A 22331-nucleotide genomic window follows, 5' to 3' on the forward strand; every position below is an offset into this window, starting at 1 on the left:
TCCTAACAGCTTCCACCCTGCCTATTAAAGTAAGGGGAAGTGTATTCCAGCGGTTCAAATCGTGCTTCATTTTATCTATTAATTTAATATAATTACTTTTATATAAACTAAGGTCAGGGGGTATATTTATTCCCAAATATCTAATTCCCTCCCTGGGCCATTTAAATGAGAAAGTAGATTTAATCTGTGGGGAAATTAAATTGTTCATGGGGAGTGCTTCTGTCTTAGTCACATTTATTTTGTAACCTGAGTAAAATCCAAAGGTCTCAGTACATTTCATTAAATTTGGAACAGACTTTGTGGGATCTGAGATATACACAATTACATCGTCTGCGTATAGTGACAACCTGTGTTCCTCACCATTCACTTCAATACCACTAATATCGGTGCTATCTCGTATTAGCTGTGCAAGGGGCTCTATACTAAGGGCAAAAAGAAGAGGCGAAAGAGGGTCCCCCTGTCTGCAACCCCTCCCCAACAGAATTTTTTGTGAGAAACACCCATTTACCCTTACTGACGCTTTTGGAGATGAGCACAACAGTTGGACCCATTTAACAAAGCCAGGACCCAGACCGTATTTCCTCAATACACTAAAAAGGAAAGGCCAGGAGACCCGGTCGAATGCTTTTTCTGCATCCAAAGCCAATGCCATACATGGCACTGGTTTAGACTTGGCATAAGACATAACATTCAGTAGTCGACGAATATTATCAGACAGCTGGCGACCAGCAATAAAGCCTGTCTGGTCTGGGTGCACTAGAGTCGTTATAACTGTTTTAAGTCTTTTTGCCAGTATGGAGGTCAATATTTTGCAGTCCGAATTTTGAAGCGCTATGGGTCTATATGAACTGCACTCTGTAGGGTCCTTTCCCTCCTTATGAATAACCGAAATTATTGTCTCTTTCCAGTTTGGTGGGAATTCCCCCCTTTCAAATGCATAAGCATATGCTTTCTCTAAAATAGGGCTTATATCGTCTACAAAGGCCTTATAAAATTCATTACAGTATCCATCCGAGCCCGGACTTTTGCTGTTTTTTAACCCCTTGATTGTTTCTACAATTTCTTCTCTCGTAATGGGTCGATCTATAGCTTGTGAATCTTCTCCTGATAATTTTGGCAGGTTTATGCTTTCTAAGTAGGCATCAATTTTTTCAAATTCTGTACATGTGTCCGTATTTGAGTACAGTTTCTTATAAAAAGTGGCAAAAGCTCCCGATATCTCATCTGGCTTATACAGAAAGGGCTTATCTGGGTCGTTATTTTTAATTTTCTGTACAACTGTTAGGCTCATCTGTTTTTTTAGTTGGAATGCTAATAATTTACTTGCTCTACTCCCATTCTCATAATAGCGCTGTTTTAGAAATCTTAAATTTCTCTCAGTATTATTTGTGAGCAAGTCTCCCAAGGCCCTCCTGGCTTCCTTAAGTTGAGTTAGATCATTTGTAGATAGTTGACTTTTATGTCTCTGTTCTAACTGTTTAATTTGTTCTTCAAGTTCTTTACGTTTGGCTTCTCTAAGTCTCGCCTTAGCTGATGCAAATGAAATTATCTTTCCCCTCAAAACTACCTTAGCCGCCTCCCACAAGATCACTGGTGACATCTCACTCGTATCATTAAAGTGAAGGTATTGGTCCAATTCCGCCTTTATATGATCTCTAAATGCATTATCATTTAGAAGTGAGACATTTAGGCGCCATAGGCTTGGACTATAAACCCTACCCAAATCCCAAATCAAACTAACTGGGGCATGGTCACTTAAGGTTATATTATGTATTTTACAATCTAGGACTCTGTAAGACTCATTTTTAGCAACAAAGAAATAATCAATCCTGGAATATGAGGAGTGTGGATTTGAATAGAACGTGTAATCCCGATCTCTTGGGTGTATATGTCTCCATGCATCGATCAGACCCATATCCTCCACCATTTGCTTTAGAATCCTACTGGTCCCTGAAAGCGTGGCAAATGATGATGGGTTTTTATCCATCCTATTTGACAAAATACAATTAAAATCACCTCCAATCAAAATGATTCCTTTAGCTTTTTCTATAATCATTTCACAAATTTTCTTAAAAAATTTAGGATTGCTTTCATTTGGAGCGTAGATATTCAGCATAGAGACATTCACACCACAGATGGACCCATTTACCAGAATAAATCTCCCTTCTTTATCCGTAATTTCTGAGTGTAAACAAAACTGCAGTGAACTGTGCAACAATATTGCCACTCCACGCCTTCTCCCTGAACTATGAGATGAAAAATACACTTGGCTGGCCCATGACCTTTTAAGTTTCATATGTTCAGAGTCTGATAGGTGGCTTTCTTGTATAAAGGCTATAGTACATTTAAGATGTTTAAGCTCATTGAGAATTTTTTTCCTTTTTATGGGGTTATGTAAGCCCTTAACATTATAGCTAATTACTCTTATGCTATCCATTAACACTTACGTATGCAAACCATTTATCAAACATTGCAGTTCTTTTATGTTCTTGGGGCTCATTGTCATACATATCCCATGTTGTAAAATAAAACATTAACACGAACACTGTAACTATATACATGATAACATTTTGCATCCAGACTTCCAATTTATTCACCCATAAACGTATGGGTCTTCCTTGCAGTAACATTAACAAAACCATATAAAACAATTGAGTCGGCCGGGAAAAAAAAAGTTTTGCAAGGAAGTGAAGGATTATCCAGAACCTCCAAAAAGGAGACTGGGCCTTGACTGCAAGTTCGTTATTGCAGTCCCGCAGTAAATCTGTGTCCCCTCCAACCATCACAGATGTCCTGCGTTTGTCTCCCACTCTCATCGCCAGAATTTAGAGAAGAAAATACAAATAAAAATCAAAAAGATCCTTTATCCGCCACTGAAGAGGATTTAGTGCCATTGCCTTTACACCCATAAAGTCATCCAACAAGTTAGAAACCAATGAAAAACCAAGAAATAAATAAAAATAAAAAAGGGGGCAAAGAAAATAAAACAAGGACTCTCATAGAACAAGCAAGAACTTAGTATCTTACCTCCCTAATATAGTCACGCAACAAGTTAATTATAACGGGAGAGCAGGGAGGGAAGCAAGCAACAGAAACATGTCATGAAAAAGATGTCTGTCACCATAGCTCCATCATGCGTCCCCTCCCAGATCATTAATGAACTGATGGACTGCAGTAGGCGTGTTGAAAGTGTGTGTGCGTCCTCCGTGGGTCACAAGCAACTTGGCTGGAAAAAGCATCCTGTGTTTGTCAACTCCCTTCTCCCTCAATTTCTGCCGCACTTCATAGAAGTCTCGCTGTTGTTTATATACTTCAGCTGATAGATCCGGGTGGAACCTGATGCTGTTATTCTTGTAGATCAACTGGCCTTTTGCTCTTGATGCTCTCCATACGCGCTCCTTGTCTCGATAGTTTAGAAACTTCACAATGAAAGTCCGCGGGGAGGAAGTGGGGGCGCTCTTCGACCCGGTAATGCGGTGAGCTCTCTCCAATATCACCGGCGGCTGCACACTTAGATTTTCGGTAAACCATTTTTCCATAAAAGCACAAGAATCCGTCCCCTCCTCCTTCTCTGGTATGCCCACGATTCTCATATTATTGCGACGGCTTCTGTTTTCCAGATCATCTGCCTTCGTTTCCAAAAACTTCACCTTTCTTTCCAACGCGCTGACTTTTGTCTGCAGGCCGCTAATTGAATCCTCCGCCGAGGATACCCGTTCTTCAGCCTGTGTGATGCGCCCGTTGCACTCGTGTATGTTCGCCTGAACATCCTTAATAGCCGTTAACACACCACTAATTTCTGTATGAAAGTCATGTTTGAGGGATTTGATGGCTTGCATAATATCAGCGCTGGTTATATCGTTCACCTGCGCGCTGTCCGTGTCCACCGACATGGCGTCTCCTTCACTGTGTTCGGGTTCTGAGACACTTTCCTCGCTAGCTTGAAAGTCCAGAGAGTTTAGCGATTTCTTATACTTGTTCTTTGATACTCCCCTAGGCATGTTTAACTTACAATGACATTGGGTTGACTTTAAGTAGTTTTAGAGTAGAAGTTGGGCGGTTTTACAGCGATAATCTGAAGTTCAGCGACGGAGCGGGGAGAAGTGCTGCCGTTCAGCTCGACGCCATAACCGGAAGCCGCATCCCTAGTTTTAACTCATCATCTTGTAATGAATGTCATTTCAGTTCTACTTTCTGAGTATGAATTATCAAATGCAGTAAAAGACAGCAAGTACTGTAAAGGTTTTCCCAAAAACTCAACTGACTGGCTTCTCTCCTGTATGACTCTCTTCAGACCTTAGAACTTTACATTAGCTTCTTTTGACCTCCTAACTGAACTCCTTCCCACAAACTGATCATAGATATTAAGTGCAAACAATAACCATAATACCATAATCAAGGCACTCAATATTGAAAGTGCAAATAGAGACCACATTTTTCTTCAAGCATTATACAGAGCTAAGAAATGGAACTAGATAGCTTTCATATTGGAAGATATTTGCATGCCCCTGAGAGCCGCTTTCAAACATCGGTAACGTATTGAAATCATGTTTGAATGCGCGCTCCCGTTTATTTTTCACTTTCAATTTCGCAATCGCGTGTATTGATTAGGGAGCGGTGGAGCTGACTGCACAATTCAAAATGTAAGTCTTGACGCTTCTGCTGCGCAACGAATCCTCTGCCATGGTCCAGTTCACTAACATGTAACACACTCGTAACACATGCGCAATTCTCGTCACGTGATCAGTGGCAGTGCTGTGCACTATGTACGACTTGGAACAGCTCGCGTTGGATGAGCTGATGAATTGAAGCGGCTGTTATCCACCTGAATTAAATTGTTTTTATTTCAATAAAAAGCAAAACTAGAGGAGGCATAATGTAAACGTGGCGTTGGCATATCCTAACTTCACCCTCACACTCCATCATGTAGTCATGACAATATGACACGAGACAGCTTTTCATCTCGTCACACCCCTATTAATTGTATTTAATTTATACAGTAAAGTGTTATTTAACGTTTGGTTATTCAATTTCTGTAACTGAATACTGTTAGATTTACCTGAAAAACATAAAGCATAAAGCATATTGCTTATTTCCATAATTATATTGTATTTATCCATGCTTGTAATTAGTTTGTTTTCTATGTAGAGGCATTACCCTACAAAATTTCCCCAATCATCCTAGGATGATTAATTCTTTACCAATATAGCTATTTAAATTGTCTGGTGAAATTGTTTTCATATCGCAATATATCGCAGAAAAACAAAATATTGCAATGTCAGTTTTTTCCAGTATCGTGCAGCCCTAATTTGAATGAACGCTTGTATGTCAAAAGAGAAGTAAAATTTGATTTCTCAAATCATGACCTCTTGAAAAATTAATTTCAGATTTTACTTTAAAAACAAATTGTATGCTTGTGAACAATACAAGTTGTTAGGTCGACTAGGAAAGATCATTGCTCTCAATATCATGACATTGTTTTGATTAAAAGAGCATTTTGTATATTCTTTTTTCCTCAGCAGCGCTTCAACACAATGACAGTAGCTGTAGCTGAGGTTTAAAGACATTGATGTTCAGGCCACACAACAAGCGTGCAGCCTCTGTTTTTAAAAATGCTTGTCTCTGTTTTGAATGAGCATTTACAGAAAGAAAACATGTCTAAAGTTGTACAGTGTGGAGCTGACAGCCGTTGATATAATTGGTCTCTGAGTGCAAGGATGATATAAAAGGCATAGCAGTAACAAACAAGCAGAGCAAAAAGTAGTGAAATTAAAGCAATATATTTTCATAGTTACATTTTCTATTTTTTTTTTGTCTTGCTTTTTGTTTGGTTTTACATTGCTTTGATTTTTGCTTTTTTGTCTTTGTGCTTTACTTTTTTTGTTCTTTTTGGTCAATACCACAAAACAAACGGCATAGATGTGGATCGGGCTTACTGTAAAGTGTATTTATCTGAGTATCTAAGCAAATTAAATCTATGTATGGCTTGTATTTTGCATTAAAATGAGCAAAAAGTTCTTGCACTTTTGCACTGGATGTGAACAAGCCTTAAAAAGTGAGTCAGTGTTTTAAAGTAGTTTACAGGTACAATGATATCATGTGACATGTTTTCATTATGCTTCCCATCTGGTAAGAGATATGCCATAGTAAAGCCCAGAGTGCTTATCCCTACACGTTGTGGGTTCTGAACCCCACAGCATCATTTAATATTCAACAAGTGTTCACTTGCTTTTAGAGGCTCCTGGAGCTCAATATAATTCTCCAGTGGTTGTATTGTAATGAGACATGCCAGGTGCTTTGCTGTTGATAACTCCCAAGTCTGGAGGCCTAATACACCTCAAAGCTCCAGAACTGATATTTCTTATTCAGGCTAGGCACTGAACACCTGCCATAGGCATATTTAATTGTGTGCGCATGTGACAATATTCATCTGGAGGTGGGGATTGTATGCAAACCGCAGCTGCATGCATTATTCCTCAATATTTAGCAACTTGGGAGCAAAGTTGCTTGTAATCTTTCTTCTAGCTAATGAAACAGCACATAACAAGCGTCTTCTGTCAAACGCCGGAATGTTCGCAGCGAGCCTCTGTGTATTGTGAGGAATTAGCACAAATTTCCCCACCTGTCTTTGTTGAAAAGTTTCTTCAAATTGACTGTGGTCAAATTTTTTTTTAGGTTTTTGAGAAAGTCTACTTGGATATAAAGATGATGGATTGGCTTTGCTCACCAATAGCAGCAATTTGTTTTGAGTCACTTCCAGGATTTATTTGCTAAAAAACTTTAAGAAGTGAAATCTGCCTCTTTGCTGTAAAGCTACACATAGCGTGAAATTGTTTTTGAAAAATGACTTATGAAAACCCCCCCCCCTCTTCAACTTCTCTTAGAGGCTTTGAGCCATTTTTCTGGTATGTCTTCTGTCTGATGTTGTAAATTAGCCTACGTTTATTGAGCGCTAGAGTGAATTCACTACCTAGATGAGGAATAGAAGAGATAAAATAAATCATCATCAATGGGAGAAATCATACCAACCTTGAGCACCATGAAACTATCAGGTACGCTTCTAGTATTATATGTCAAACAAAGCATAGACGTGCAGAGGCCAAAAGTGGTGTTCGTTTTTATCAGGCATTTTTCAGGAAGGTCTACTAACCGTTAGCCTGGATGCCAGCCGAACTTAGCCCCGCCCACAACATTTTTACTCGGGCAGTTCGGTCTGGACTTGCTCAATAGAGAAGTAATTTTGCCCGAACAGAAGCTGTTCGGACCAATGAAATTGTCAGGGCGGGCTTTAGACGATGATGGACAGATGATAAACAGTAACGTAATCATCCACGTCATCAAAGAGCGTTTGGGTTGAATTTGTTCTAATCCTAAACGGAGAACTTGTTCATATATGCATTCACCTTTACTATTTCTCTCAGAAATGATGATCGTGTTGGTAAGTACTCTGTGTCTCCTTAAATTATTTTTTACAACACCAGCAAAGTTCGTTTACACTCATCTTTTTCTTCTAACGCTAGGCTACTTATTCCAGCGTGCGTGCAGACAGGGTTGCCAAGTTTTACAACAAAACCCGCCCAATTGCTAACGTTCCTCAAAACTAGCCAAAAACAAGCCCAAAAGCTTTCCAGGGGTCTTCTCCGGGAAAAAAAAGGCATTTGGGGGGTAAAATATGTGTTATTTTGGAAGGACTGCCTGCTAAAATTCGCATTCCTGGGTCTGTATATCACATAATTGGGATCGCTTCAACCCGTGGACTTGGCAACACAGTGCAGTTGAGTTCTGTTGACATTTGACAACTAATGTTATGCGTTGCTCGGTCGCTCCGTTGCTCTGATTGGTTGTAGGTCTATCCAATTGAGGTCTTTCCTGGTTCGGTTGAAACGCCCCATAATCACAGCCTAACGGAGCAGTATCAGACTCATATTCTGACTAGAATTGAGTATGACGACGTCAGGCTAACTAACCGTAGTATTTGGGTAAATAATAGCCTACAACACTGAAAATTGAATAATCAAATGTAAAATAAAACAATAGTCTGCATGAATTAAACATATACTGAGTCTTATTAAGCCTGGGGCACACTGTCCCTGACGAAAGATTGCTGTCGTGAAACAATTGTCGTGATTTCTGTGACGTGGCTCCTAACTGGTGGTCCTATGTCGTACAATGAGAGCGGTTCAAAGACGGCCGTTGTCACAATCTTGCGACCTAAGGTAGCCTATGGTAATTTTCTGACATGATCATCTCAGTGTTTTTGCTGCTACGACCTACGTCTACTGACCAGCCAATAAAAATGCGACATGGAATCAACGCGACATGGCACTAAAATTTAAAACTGCCTACCTCAAGCTCTTTTCCCTTCCTCTTTCGCCACGTCCTCTTTTTTTCAGCACACATAAAAACTACAACTGTGACTTTTTGTGTTCCACTAGTTCCTGATGTTGTCATACTCAATTCTAGTCAGAATATGAGTCTGATACTGCTCCATTGGGCTGTGATTATGGGGCGTGTTTCAACCGAACCTCAATTGGATAGACATACAACCAATCAGAGCAACAGAGCGACGCATAACGTTAGTTGTCAAATGTCAACAGAACTCAACTGCAATGTGTTGCCAAAACCGCGGGTTGTTTGCCATGTCCGCGGGTTGAAGCGAGCCCAAATATACCCCAAAGCGACCCCAAATGTATAGACCCAGGAATGCGAATTTTAGCAGGCAAACCTTCCAAAATAACACCCATTCTACCCCCCAAACGCCGAGAACCCCCCCAGAAAGCTACTGGGCTTGTTTTGGGCTAGTTTTGTGTAGCAATTGGGCGGGTTTTGTTGTAAAAACTTGGCAAACCTTTCTGCACGCACGCTGGAAGAAGTAACGTTAGAAGAAAAAGATGAGTGTAAACGATCTTTGCTGATGTTGTAAAAGAAGAATTTAAGGATACACAGAGTACTTACCAACACGATCATCATTTCTGAGAGAAATAGTAAAGGTGAATGCATATACGAACAAGTTCTCCGTTTAGGATTAGAACGAATTCAACCCAAGCACTCTTTGGTGACGTGGATGATTACGTTACTGTTTATCATTTGTCCATCATCGTATAAAGCCCGCCCTAACAATTTCATTGGTCCGAACAGCTTCTGTTCGGGCGTAATTACTTCTCTACGGATCAAGTCCAGACCGAACTGCCCGAGCTCAAATGTTGTGGGCGGGGCTAAGTTAGGCTGGCATCCAGGCTAGCATGCTGAGGATGTTTTGTTCTTCTATAATGTTTGAAAACATAATTGAAAATTTTCTAGTGACCGATCAAATTTTTCAGTTGGCCAAATTTAATTTCTGTGAATTGATGCAATTTAATTCACAGAAATTCAATTTGGCCAACTAAAAAATGTAGATGTGATCGGTCACTAGAAAATTTTCAATTGGAGACCTGATTTTCCTTGATTTGTTTGTTAATATTTGACAGGCATTTTGACATTTTTGCTTTCAGGGGAAACACGGTAAGTTGAGTACATTTTCACAGTTTAATTATGAGCTTTTAATATTTTTTTTTTAAATCAAGCACATCCTGCTTTTTAGCAACAGTAGTTTTCCTCCCATAGAAAACCGTTATAAAGAAAATATTTAACACGGGATACTATATTAAAAGAACAAATTGAATTCTGTATTAATAATGCATACTATGTGCAGATAAACAGAATTTAGATTATATAGATTAATCGATTCAGTATTTTGAGAAAATATATAGATGAATCGCTCATCAAAATAATCTTAGTTTTAATAGCCCTGGTTCTAATCAGCATCAGAAGCAGGCCACAGTTGAATGCTGGAGTGTAGAATTTAGTAGGAGCGCTGGGGACGTGTCTTTACCAATATCCCAATATCCAGTGACACTTGATTTGTCCCTAGCAATATTTTCGATTAAAAAAGAAAAATATATTTATATATGTAACAACTGTTGTCCGATTGTGTTTGTGGTTTTTATGTATTACTAATTTTATTTTATTTAAACTTTATTTAACCAGGAAACATCTTATTGAGATTAAAAATCTCTTAAATTCAAAACAAGAGCGTTCTGTGAAAAATGTACAAATCCTGGTATACAAATGGTTAATAGACCTGAGTGCCGCCTCTTGAACCCACATCGCTAATCCGATTGGCTTTGTTTTTTTCTTTCAAACTTGAGAGACCGTAGCTACATTTGGTTGTGCGAAGTGGCAAAGCAAAGCTCCTCCGTCCGAAACCTAGATGCGGTAAACACGTCACATATTGATTCAGGGACAGTGCAGTTTTTTCAATATATGACAATTGCGGGATAAGCAAACCTAAATGCTAGTGTGTGTGTGTGACTGTACACATCTATCATGGAGTATATCCATTTCAAGTTAGACCAACAGTTTAAAAAAAAAAAAACTATTCCCTGACCTCAATTTTGGTCGAGGGCAATTTTGGTCGAGGGCAACTGGCTCCTCATCCTCACTGCTATTCTTCAATTGTGGTGATTTTCTCTGTCAGTTTCAGAAGTTGTTGCAGAAGTTGATGTCACACACACATTTGTTGGGAAAACTTTACGACTGTAAAACTCTTGACTGTAAATCCATAGTGTAGGTGAAATGTTCAAGTTTCCACTTATCTACTTATTTTACTCTACCAATTTAGTTTGCAGAGGCAGGTCCGTCTGACCTGTAGCATGACATAAGCTGCTGCTTCTGTTAATGGTCATGTCATGTTTTGTATAGTGTTCTCAATGTGCTCTGTAATGATTGGATTATGCAGAATTCTTCTAAAAACAAGACATGCTATACATGAAAAGATTAGAATAAAACATTTCCATGGTAATTTGGTAATTTCTGTACATTAAGCGCATGATATGCTTCTTATAATTACCCTAATGTGAACGTGCGCTCTCAGATGATTATTATGGGTATACCTTCACTCTGGCTTTTGGTAATTGCTGATCATTTCACCTGTTGCTAGGCTGTCTTGTCAAGCCAGTGTCATACAATATAATAGCTACAAGAACAAAAAAACCCTCATGTGGTTGGAAAGGTTTTTTTTTTATGTGTTTCACGGTCTACACATAATTTGCTCTCATGATAACTATCATTTGCCACCTGGTCTTTCCAACAGTTGCTACATTTGCACTACAAATGGAAAATAACTATGTTGAGCTTTTTGGCAAATGTAAACAGCATTTGCAGTGTAGATCAAAAATGTCAATGCTAATTGTGCAGAAAAGTGTTGTCTTTGGATGCACAAATTGGACACCTTTGGCGTATTCTACAGATAGTCTTTCATCTGTAAAATGAGGATGTTGACGTCTTTCAGAACAAGAACATTCGCATTTTGCATTATATCAAATAGCAGTCTACTGATTGAGGTAGAAGAGCTATGTGCCTCTGTTGCAATTGAAAATAAGGATAATAAATGAGTGCCGAGTGATAGACTTCTAAAACGAGGCGGCAAAGGCACGTCTCTTAGTTTTCTAATGTTCCAGTTCCATGTGAGGTTTATATTTATATATTTAAATACTTGAATATGTAATATTTAAATATAAATTGATTTTAATTCAATAAAATCATTAATTATTAATAGTAATGTAATTTGATTTAATTAAATTAGTGCTGTCAAATCGATTACTCGCGATTAATCACATCCAAAATAGTTTGTTTACATAATGTGTACAGTGTATAATTATTATTAATATATCAATACACACACTTTCATGTATATATTTAAGTTTTTACTTTTTTTTTAATTATATAATTTATTTTTATTTTTAGATTTATATTTAATGTAAATTAAATAAATATATAGAATATGCATGACATGAATGAGTGTGTATTTATATATACATAATAATTATACACCGTACACACATTATGTAAACATGAACTTTTATTTTGGATGTGATTTAATCGATTTGACAGTACTAAATTAAATTATTTTAAAAATTTTATTTTTGTAAACATGTTGTTATTATTATCATTTATTAATGTGAGTAATGGATGCAAAAGAGACCTGAACTTAATGTGTGACCCGTGCAGGCAAAATGAGTCGCAATGAGCAAATTTTCAAAAATTAGTCGTCGTTGTTTTCACATATTGAAAAACCTTTAAAATTATGTATGATTTTTTGGAATCAGACACATAATGACTGAGCTACATCTGTTTGAAGTAGATATAGAGTCAGCAAAAGATTTCTGAAAGTTCCAAAACAAAAATACCTAGTGAACTATACTTTATGATCCCTGGTAATACCACCAAATTTGGCACACACCGAATCAAAACCATATTCTGTAGGAAAAATAAATATTCAACCCCCCCCCATCTGTGTAGTGCACAGATCTAATATAATGATACACATCAGGGGCCGGATTCACAAAACATTCTTAAGAATTAAATTATTCTGAACTGCCAATTTCTTATTTTCTAACTTAAGAAAAAATATAAGAATATTTTGTATTCCCAAAAACTTTTCTTAAGAATGTTCTTATCTTTTTTCATATGATTGTTCTTAAGATCAAATTTAAGAAGTATTCATATTCACGAAAAGAATGTTCTTTAAAATCATCGTTAATAACTTCTTAAAGTTAGGATAACCTCCAACCTATCTTAAATACGCAAATGTAAGATGTTTAACGAATTTATTGGGTTGTTTCAAATAGTAAGCATTACAACATAACAGTAGCTGGCTAAATATAATATTTATAACTAATAATAGTACCATATGGACGAGTATAAAACCAGCAACCCAGCAAGCCTCAATAGCGGACGAGAAACCCCGCATAATTTAAAAAATACTACTATTAATGTGTCACAAATTGTAGTTTTAAGACTTTTTCAGGCGAGAATGTACTTGTTTAAAGATTAAATCTGTGGTTTATTAATAAAGAGAGTGCCTATTTTACAATTTTATCTGCTGTTTTCGGAGTTGTGAGATCCAGGCGATCACCGGGTGTTCAGCGTTCGTTAACCCCACCGAGAGCAGCCTTTCCTCGGCTAGTCCTTCTGACGTCTGCCGCTGGCTCGGATGTCTCTGAGATATGATTCGTCTTGTGTAGATCTAACGGTTGATCTTGTACCCAAGCAGCTTTCTTGATAAACGGTTAGGCTCTTATAAAATAACTATTTTACAGACACACCACATTAAAAACACGACATTGAGTGGTAATCTGCAGGAAGCGCAAAAAGACGGGCTTTCAGTAATACCTTTCAATAAAATAACACCATATATAACACCTTTTATTTTCTTCTTGCGTAAAAAATTAAGATGTTCTTAAGAAAATATTTGAGAACTTCTTAAGAATTTTTCAAGAATTGCACTTAGGAAAATTCTTACGAACTTCTTAGAATTTATCTTAAGAATTTTACTCTTTCTTAAGAAGATTTTCGTGAATCCAGCCCCAGATGTTTTTCCTCAACAGTTAACCAAACTTTCACTGAAGACATAACAGATAATATTTGCATGAATACTTGCCAGATATTTTGAAATACTGTAATTCTGCGTATATGTGTTATATCAGGATTGTGCGCATGCTTGGGATGTGTCTGTCAGCGCGAGTAAGACCGTTTTGTTTACATCAGCATGAGTTTGAAAATCACATTTCATTGGGTCAGACTCACGCAATAAAGTCGACCAAAATTGAACATTTTTCACTTGTTTTGCCTGTAGCTCGTAACTAGCCTGTGTGCATTCTGACTCATTTTGCCAGCACAGGTCACATTTTGATGGTGATCTCATATTTCGATTTTTATCATTGTCCTTTTTTTGGGAGGAGACACCGGCTCCTTAAGCAGTGCCCCTGCAATAATATATGCAGTTGTCTGTAATGCAATGTGCAAAACCAAATGGGAATTTGTGTTGTATGTAATTCCCAAGGTCACTTTTCAATGCATAGATGTCCTTTATTATTGTCCTGTCCTTTGTAGACTCTTTCTATTCCCTTTCTATTCCCTGCAACTATCCGTTCACAAGATGTTGTGCCTGTAGCGACATGTCGAGTGCGTTTTGTCTTCTGCAACACTATGGCTATTGCAGTGGTGTAAATGATGTGCCACATGTGCAAGACCAAAGTATGTCCAGGGAAATACAGTATACTGTGATCACAACCTCATGTGTTAAAGCATCACTGACAGCAGATTAATATGATCCTGTTGAATTGGAGTTGACAGAGGGAACAGTTCTGTGACCTTAATCGATAGCCAAGTCAATATTGATTGCTTCTAAGAAAGTGTGTGATAAGAATTTAGATGTTGTTTTTATGTGAAATATAACTTAATAAATATTGATATTACTGCCTCTTTGTGATCTTAGTTGTGGAAACTTACAAAACAAGCAGTATAAACAGTAATGCAACACCTTTGAGTTCTGATGTAATGTGTAGAAATGCACTTTCCATGTGCAGTCTAAAAGTTAACCATCACTTAATTAGTCTACTTTTTGATTCTTTCAGATTGTTCCTACACAGTGGAGACTAAGGGCCAGATTTACTAAACAGGGAGCGCAATCCCAAAAAAGCGCTGATGGAAAGTTCTGTGCGCGATCTACTGATGACGCACACATTAAAGAACACCAACGCAGCGGATCATTTGCATAAGGACCAACGCAATCTACCAAGGGCAGCGCAAATTAGCGTCTGGCTTAAGACATGCTTTTTTGAGGCGGTAAATAATGGTGCAAATACCAGTAAATTGACTAGCGCAAACCTTAGTAAATCACCTTGCATGATTCATTGAAATACTCTCCTCCCATAAATTTTGCACCTGAAAGGGAAACTCCTACAAATGCATATGCAATAAGGTTCGCCTCAACAATAACTCTGTCCATGCCTTTTCGGCGCTAATTTATTCATAATTTATTTTCACCACTAATTTCCTCTTTGTGTCTTTAGTAGTGCTGGGCAAATTAACACGTTATAACGTAGGCGATTAATTTTTTTCAGTTTAACGCATTAAAAATATTTAACGCAATTAACACAGTCCGTTTTTATATTACATTATATGATCACGCTCCTATTCATGTAAATGCTTTTAAACAATCTAAGCGCGACAAGACACAAGATAACGCGCTGTATGTCAATGTCCTGTCTGTGTGGGTTTGTCTAATCCGCTCCCTAGTTCAGTAGTCTTAAATTAGTTAAATAAGTTCTTAAATGAACTTGTAAGAAAATGAGATGCGCGGGACAGTGCATCAGATCCGTGTCATGTTCAGCAGCGGCCGATCTTAAAGTGACAGCAGCACCGATGATGTCTGTCATTAAAGGGGTGATGAATTGAGAAATCAACTTTCCCTTGAGCTTTTGATATATTAAAGGTCATGGTAATATAAGAATATCCTGTTTCAGAGCTGAAAACTTCCTTGTTAGTCAAAGAAAAGCTTTTATAGACACCAGGCCCAGCAAACGCTCGACCTCAGAATGTGCCAGGTTATGACGTCAGAGTGTAGAACAGAAGAAGAACAATGCTTGATTCTTTAGCTCCGCCCACCGACTCGTGCCACTAACATAACACAGGCCTACATGGAGCTAAACCGGATAGAATTTCTAAGCATACCGCATAAGCTTCATTCGGATTCCAATATTATGAATGCATGGATGAACTTTATTTTTAAAGAATATCCAGCTCACGTGGGGAAGACATTGCGCGTCTGTTCTTTTATTTCACCGGATTCGTTTGTAAACAAGAGACTGGATTTGCAGACAGGATGAGATTAACCACACTTATGGGAGTAAAATGTTTTTTATGTGATAGTATTGCATTGTTACAGATTGTTTGATATCTATTGATTATGTGTACGTGTCTAACATTAGCACGCTGTCAAAGGCTGAAGAATCCTTTATTTGTGGTGTTGTTGGTTCATTGCGAATCGGGATCAGACTCGGACATGTATGGGCTAGGGCTCGCAAAGCCCAACATCCCGGGGCTATGTGTTTTCCAGACGGGCTACCAAAACGTAAGCCCGGCCTGCCGACTGGCTATCTTAAATAGTGAAATAACATTCCTTTCTTGATGTGCGTTCACTCTCTTGACTTGATATTTGAAGGAAAAATACAATCGCGTAAGTTTTGATCATGCAGTCTGCAACGTACTTGGTGTGTGTGTGTGATGCACGGTTCGTGCTTATATCCACCAATCGGGCGGGCCAAGTAATACAAAAATGAGATAAATCATTGTGTTTGTTTGATAAAGATATTTTGCGAGGGGAGCTGAAGCTCATTAAATAAGCAAAACTGTTATCCAATTCTAGCCGTGGGCGTTCACTTCCAAGTCTTCAGTGCGGCACACCCATCAAAACCCAGTGTTTCTTGAGAGAGCCTCAAAACCAGGGTAGAAAATAGCCTATTACTTATTCAGTATGATGTTTTTGAATGTAAAAACCACGTAAACGTCATAAGTTGACCTCAGACAACAGTATAAAAAAAGTCAGTTCATGACCCCTTTAATGTTCATCAAAGAAGAACGGGAACAGAAAAATATTTAGCTTTAATGATGATTAATCTATATTTCATTTATTATTTATGCAGTTAAGAAAGGTGTTGATAACTTTATAAAAATTTTCTTCCCCGTCTATCAGGGAAGGCCATGGGTATATAACATTTATTATAATGGGTTTATGTAAAGATTGTTTTAAGTTCAATTAAAGGGTAACTAAACCCTAAACCAACTTTTTAAGTTAAAAACAGATCTGTAATACTGGGGCTTTATTAATGCTGTTCATTGATTAGAGTAAATGTTTTAACATTGGAGTATAAAGTGTTTTAATTCTATAAAATATGGTGTAAAACCGCCAAAGTGCTGCCCTCTTAAGGTTGAACGGTGGCTACTGCAGTTTAATTTTCCTATTGGACGTTGTGGTACATCGTGACGTAGGATGGTACTTCCAACGGCTCACTATCCGCGCCCCTGGCACGAGCTCACCATGCCCTCAGAAATGTCACTCCAGTATGAACTGTCATGTTACATGAAGTAGAAACAGTATGAATGAAACTGACTTGACACTTGCTTTAACATTGTATTGAAGAAAATACGGTTAAATAATGCAGTTGTCAGTACACGTCAGGCTTTTCTTGCGATATTATTGCCGCCCGTCATGTGTACAGATAATTTTCATACATGAGACGCGCTTTCAAACCCTGACACGCAAGTGGTTGCTGCGGTGACGAATAACAATACCGTAACGTGCTGGCGTATATAGTCTTCATTTATTTTAGGAAATCTGTTTATAATAGGCTTTTAGGTCTGGACTTATTGGTCCTGCGCTGCTTATTGATTCAGTTAATTTGAATGAAAATACATCGTATGTATATCAGATATCTGATCTATTTTTAGTGGCATTCAGTGTAAGGTAGGGATGCACCGGTTGACCGGCCAAAAATCGGAACTGGTTGCCGATCGCTTCTAGCGCGCGATCGGCAACCGGACGGTTTTCTTTGTATTTTTCTGCCGATTTTTCCGGAAGTGCGCCCGCGTGCACATACGCCTATATTGCAATCATTCGCGAACATGTCACTTGTGTGTTACAAACGGAAACTGGAGAACTGAGGGAAGAGACGAGATACGCTGAAGGGAATGAAGAGCCGCTTTCCTGCGCGAGCTTACCTCTCCGCGCCCTGCACAGACGTAAATAGTGAGCGTTTGTTCAGCTCAGCTTCTCACGTGTTGGATCGGATGAGAACGAAACAGACTAACTTGTGAAAAAGCCTAAATACTTCTTTTTCTAGCCTAAAGAAGAACATGCATACACTTTTGAAATGAAATACTATCAGTTCTGTAGCCTATAGGATGATCATTTCTATTTTACATTAAAATTACATTGACTTAATTTGATTTAAAAAGCACCTGCTGTAGCATCTTAGTTTTTTTCGTTGCACTAAACATTATTTGATTTAACATTTTGGAACAATTATATACTTTTTTTATATACTTTTACTTTATATTATAATTATATACGTTTTATTTAATGACTTTGTTTCTTTACACTGAATTTAAAAACAAATGCTGATTTAAGTAACATCTTTGTTTGGATTGCAGAATATGCAGTTGTTGCCTTTAATTTCACATTTCAGCCTTTTAATTTCCAATTCAATTTCCTGTTAATTTCCGATTGCGGACGTATTTTCATTAGCCAAAAGCCAATTTAGCCTGTTAAATACCAAATAAACATCTTGTTCATGTATACTTTCATTCTTTTATTGTGTAAATTTTTTTGTTTAAATCGGAAATCGGTATCGGAATCGGCCAGTTTTCTTGAAAAAAATCGGTATCGGAATCGGCCATGTAAAATCATGATCGGTGCATCACTAGTGTAAGGATTTGACTGTTCATAGATTAGGTCCGTTCTCTTGCGCTGCTGCTTCACTAGCATCGTCGACATCGGGAGTTAACGCAGTTTGAGCCAGTGGTTAACATTGATAAGGCTCTGGGTCTGTGTCTACTGACAATTCACCCTCCTCCACTTCAGGTGAAGGTAGGAGAATGGCTGCTCTGTTGCAAAGCTGGCGTCACTCCAGTCATTCTCCATCTTTGCGACTCGTGAGTCAGACAGCTGTCAATCAATCCGTCACTGCGGGTCTCAGGTGCACGCCCTCCGCTCAGCCCCGCCCTCGGTTCGTCCCCTCGGTCTCCGCTGGGCTCAGCCCACTTTTCCAGCATTTTTCAAAAATTGCCAGTGGGTGGAATTAAGCTCTGAGCTGGGGTTTAGTTACCCTTTAAATTAAAAGTTGTTATTTTTTAAAGCCTAATAAATGTTGAAATTGGTAGCTTTCTGTTATACTGTAATGTAACGTCATTAATGTTTCATAGAGACATTAGTATCAGTATCAGTGATACTGGCCTTCATTCATAAAAAGATGCCATTACAACAAATATTTAAAATATACTGTCTTTAAATTGTTTCTTCATTAATTTGGAGAGTAACTGAAATTATTACAATATCAAAATATTAAAAACTCCAATGTTTTTTTTTATTGCGATTAATCGTGATTAATTAGTTTAAAAAAAATTATCGATTCACAGCACTAGTCTTTAGTAAATAGTAGTCTTTTTAATGCCAAAGGCTGTTAATAAATCTGGCCCTATGATTGTGAGAAACAGAATTTGAACACAATTATTTCATTAAAAAATTATTATTATAAGATTGATTGTAAAAACATCCTTATATTATTTAAATGTTTGTGTACAAAGCTAATTTTAACCTTTAATATTATAGTAATGTACCAACTGACAGGGTTCCCTGTATAGTTTACAGCCTTTCCCCTTGAGAAAATGTGCCATGTACTGTACCTGATATATATCCAAATGAATCTATATCAAATCGAAATCAGAATTGAATAAAATCTGTCCCTTTTGATCAAATTAATGGGTCCTTGCTGAATAAAAGTGTTAATTGAAAAAAAAATCACTGCTGACCATGTTAAAACTATTGAATGGTAGACTATGGCCCTGACCAAAATGTAACTCTTCATGTGCACTTGCGGTCTTGTGGACTTACAATGGCTGCCGCATACCACTATAGGGTGTTTCCAAGGCCCTGTCCCAAAGGGCACCCCATATTCACTCACGATCTTCCCCTTTACGGATCGCCCCCTTTTGCTGCCTCCACGTGCAAGCTCCACAGCAGACTTCTACCCGACAGTCATTATGTCATGAAAGTGTGGACTCGGTGGAAGAACGTGAGGGCTTAGTGTTCCATTTGGGACAGGGGCTATGTCTGGGTTAGTTCACCCAAAAATGAAAGTCATACAGGTTTGGAATGACATGAGGGTTCCTAATGACAGAATTTTTATTTTTGGTTGCATACATTAATATATACTATTAAACTCAATTAATTTTAAATTTGTCTTTCATTTTTACATTTTTAACTATAGAACATTTGAGAACAAATGTTGGATTTATAGCTAGTCATAACTAGCTAGATGGAAATGTCTTTCTTACAAATGAGGGTTTTAAACCGTATTCAAGAGGGTTGCAAACCTCAATTCCCCAACTATCCACCGCTCCCCCCTTCCCCGACCATTTCTTGAAAAAGGAAAACACATTTTCACACCTTTTTTTTTTTTTTTAACCCTGTCTGTGTAAAGTGCCATATCCTTTTGTCACACCTTTTAATGCCTATAGCACTATGCAGTTTTTTTTGTGTATCCGACTTTTTCTAAGATGTACAGAAGCGGGTCATACATTTTCACTTTTCGTGCATCTCCCAAGGGGATTCAGCCAAGAACGTTGCCATAGTGATAAGAAGGCCAAACCCCAGTCAGGGTAGATGTGTGCCCGTTGCAAATTGCATTCTTTGCAACCTCACTGTTACGCACACCTTCTTTAATACTTTAGTAGAATATGATGCTTTTCTCCATAAGTGCATTTTAATTAATTTTTTCCAGTAACAGCTGCCTTAGTCATTTCTGGTTTCAGAGTTGATAGTAATTGAATTGTACTTTTCTTTCAAGTAGTCATCATGACGTTTGTTTCCTCCCCTGAAAATGCCATTTATCATTATACACAAAGTAATTTATTATGCAACTCAAATATGTAATTAATGCTAATCATCATCTACTATGCAAAGCAGAAAACAGATTGAGTTTTTGTTCATGTCAGGCAGCTCCTCTGAAGTGCTCTTCAAGGAAAGCGTTCTGTGCCGCAGTCTTTGACGTGTTCGCGTCCTCTCTGGTGGTTTAAGAATATCTTTAAATGAACCGTGGAAGATATAACTGCTGACGTGTCACTGTCCTTAAGCTATGAAGAAACTGTTTTTCTCTGCGCACTGGATGATTTTGTAATGTGAACTATATGAATGAATCACAGTGTGTGTTGTTTTTGTGTTAGTTTTTCCCATAATGGAAATTTATGTTGATGCTGTAATGCCTGAAATAAATTAAGCTTTAAAAAAAATCACTGCCCTTTAGAAATATTTGGGTGTTGCTGAGTGAATGTTGATCTCATCTGTTTATTATTGCAAAATAAACCCCTTCAGGTTTGTAAATGATCACCCTGTCAGGATTTATTTTGAATAAATGCACGGCTGACTGTACGTTATTCTGCTAATTACACAGCTGCTTACCCATTGAATAAATAGGCTACACGGGCATGAAATAATGATTTTATTGAGTTATGGATTATTTTATTATAGGTTTTAAATCTTGTGTCTATAAAAAACAATTGCCCTAGCATCAAGACACTGCAACACTATTCATTTATATATATTATCTATATATTATGTATTATATTAGTATCTTACTCTATTTATATATTAATCTACACTACCATTCAAAAGTTTTAAAATTGTAAACATTTTAAATTTATTAATACTTGTACTTAGCAGGAATGCATCAAATTGATCACAAGTGACGATACTAAAGATTTCTATTTCAAATAAATGCTGTTCTTTAAACTTTGTTAAAAAAAAAATTTAAACTGAAGACTCAAGTAATGGCTACTAAAAGTGAGGCTTCGCCAATACAGAAAAAAATTATAATTTAAAAACGTATTCACGGAGGAAACAGTTGTTATAAAGTTATAAATTGTTTTATTATTTCATACTGTATTTCTGTTTATATATTTTAAATGTATTATTAATTTAGTTTCATGGTCTGTCTGAATATCTGTCATGGCTGGAAGGTATGCAACAAAACTGTTTAAGACCGTTAATGAGCTGTTTTCAGTGAATCGCACACACACACACAGACACACACAGACACACACAGACACACACAGACACACACAGACACACACAGACACACACAGACACACACAGACACACACAGACACACACAGACACACACAGACACACACAGACACACACAGACACACACATACATGCACGCACACGCGTCACAGAGTGGAGATCACGGTGCACACAGAAACTTATCAATGCTACCCCATGACTTTTAGTAATAAAATAGCTTCGCTACTGAATCACCGCTACATTATATTTCTCAGCAACGAGGGGTTTACATTGCTATTTTGAAATAATTAAAAACTCATAGCTTCGTTGTTAATCGAGACGTTGATCAGAACCAGGTATGTATCTCTCTCTCTCTCTCTCTCTCTCTCTCTCTCTCTCTCTCTCTCTCTCTCTCTCTCTCTCTCTCTCTCTCTCTCTCTATTAAATGCTGTAATTCATTCATTCAAATAAACGCTATCTTACGCACTGCTTTGTCAATGTCTGATTCAAAGTGGGCAGAATGCTAGATCCTAACGAGCAGTAACTGATGAAAATAACCATAAATTTTACGTTCTGGTCAAATATGGCGCTGCAAACATCAATAACAGCTTTAAATTGTCATTGCTGGCAAATGACCATGGTATATCCACATATGGGATAATCCACATCT

At 37.6% G+C, this 22331-nt stretch overlaps 1 protein-coding gene across 1 annotated transcript in view; it reads left to right on the top strand.

Annotated features, from left to right (window-relative positions):
* Positions 1-22331, top strand: part of ipo11 (importin 11) — a 232764-nt gene that overhangs the window by 41378 nt on the left and 169055 nt on the right. The window lies entirely within an intron of this gene.

This window comes from Gobio gobio (assembly GCF_949357685.1).
Source record: "Gobio gobio genome assembly, chromosome: 10".
Lineage (NCBI taxonomy): Eukaryota > Metazoa > Chordata > Actinopteri > Cypriniformes > Gobionidae > Gobio > Gobio gobio.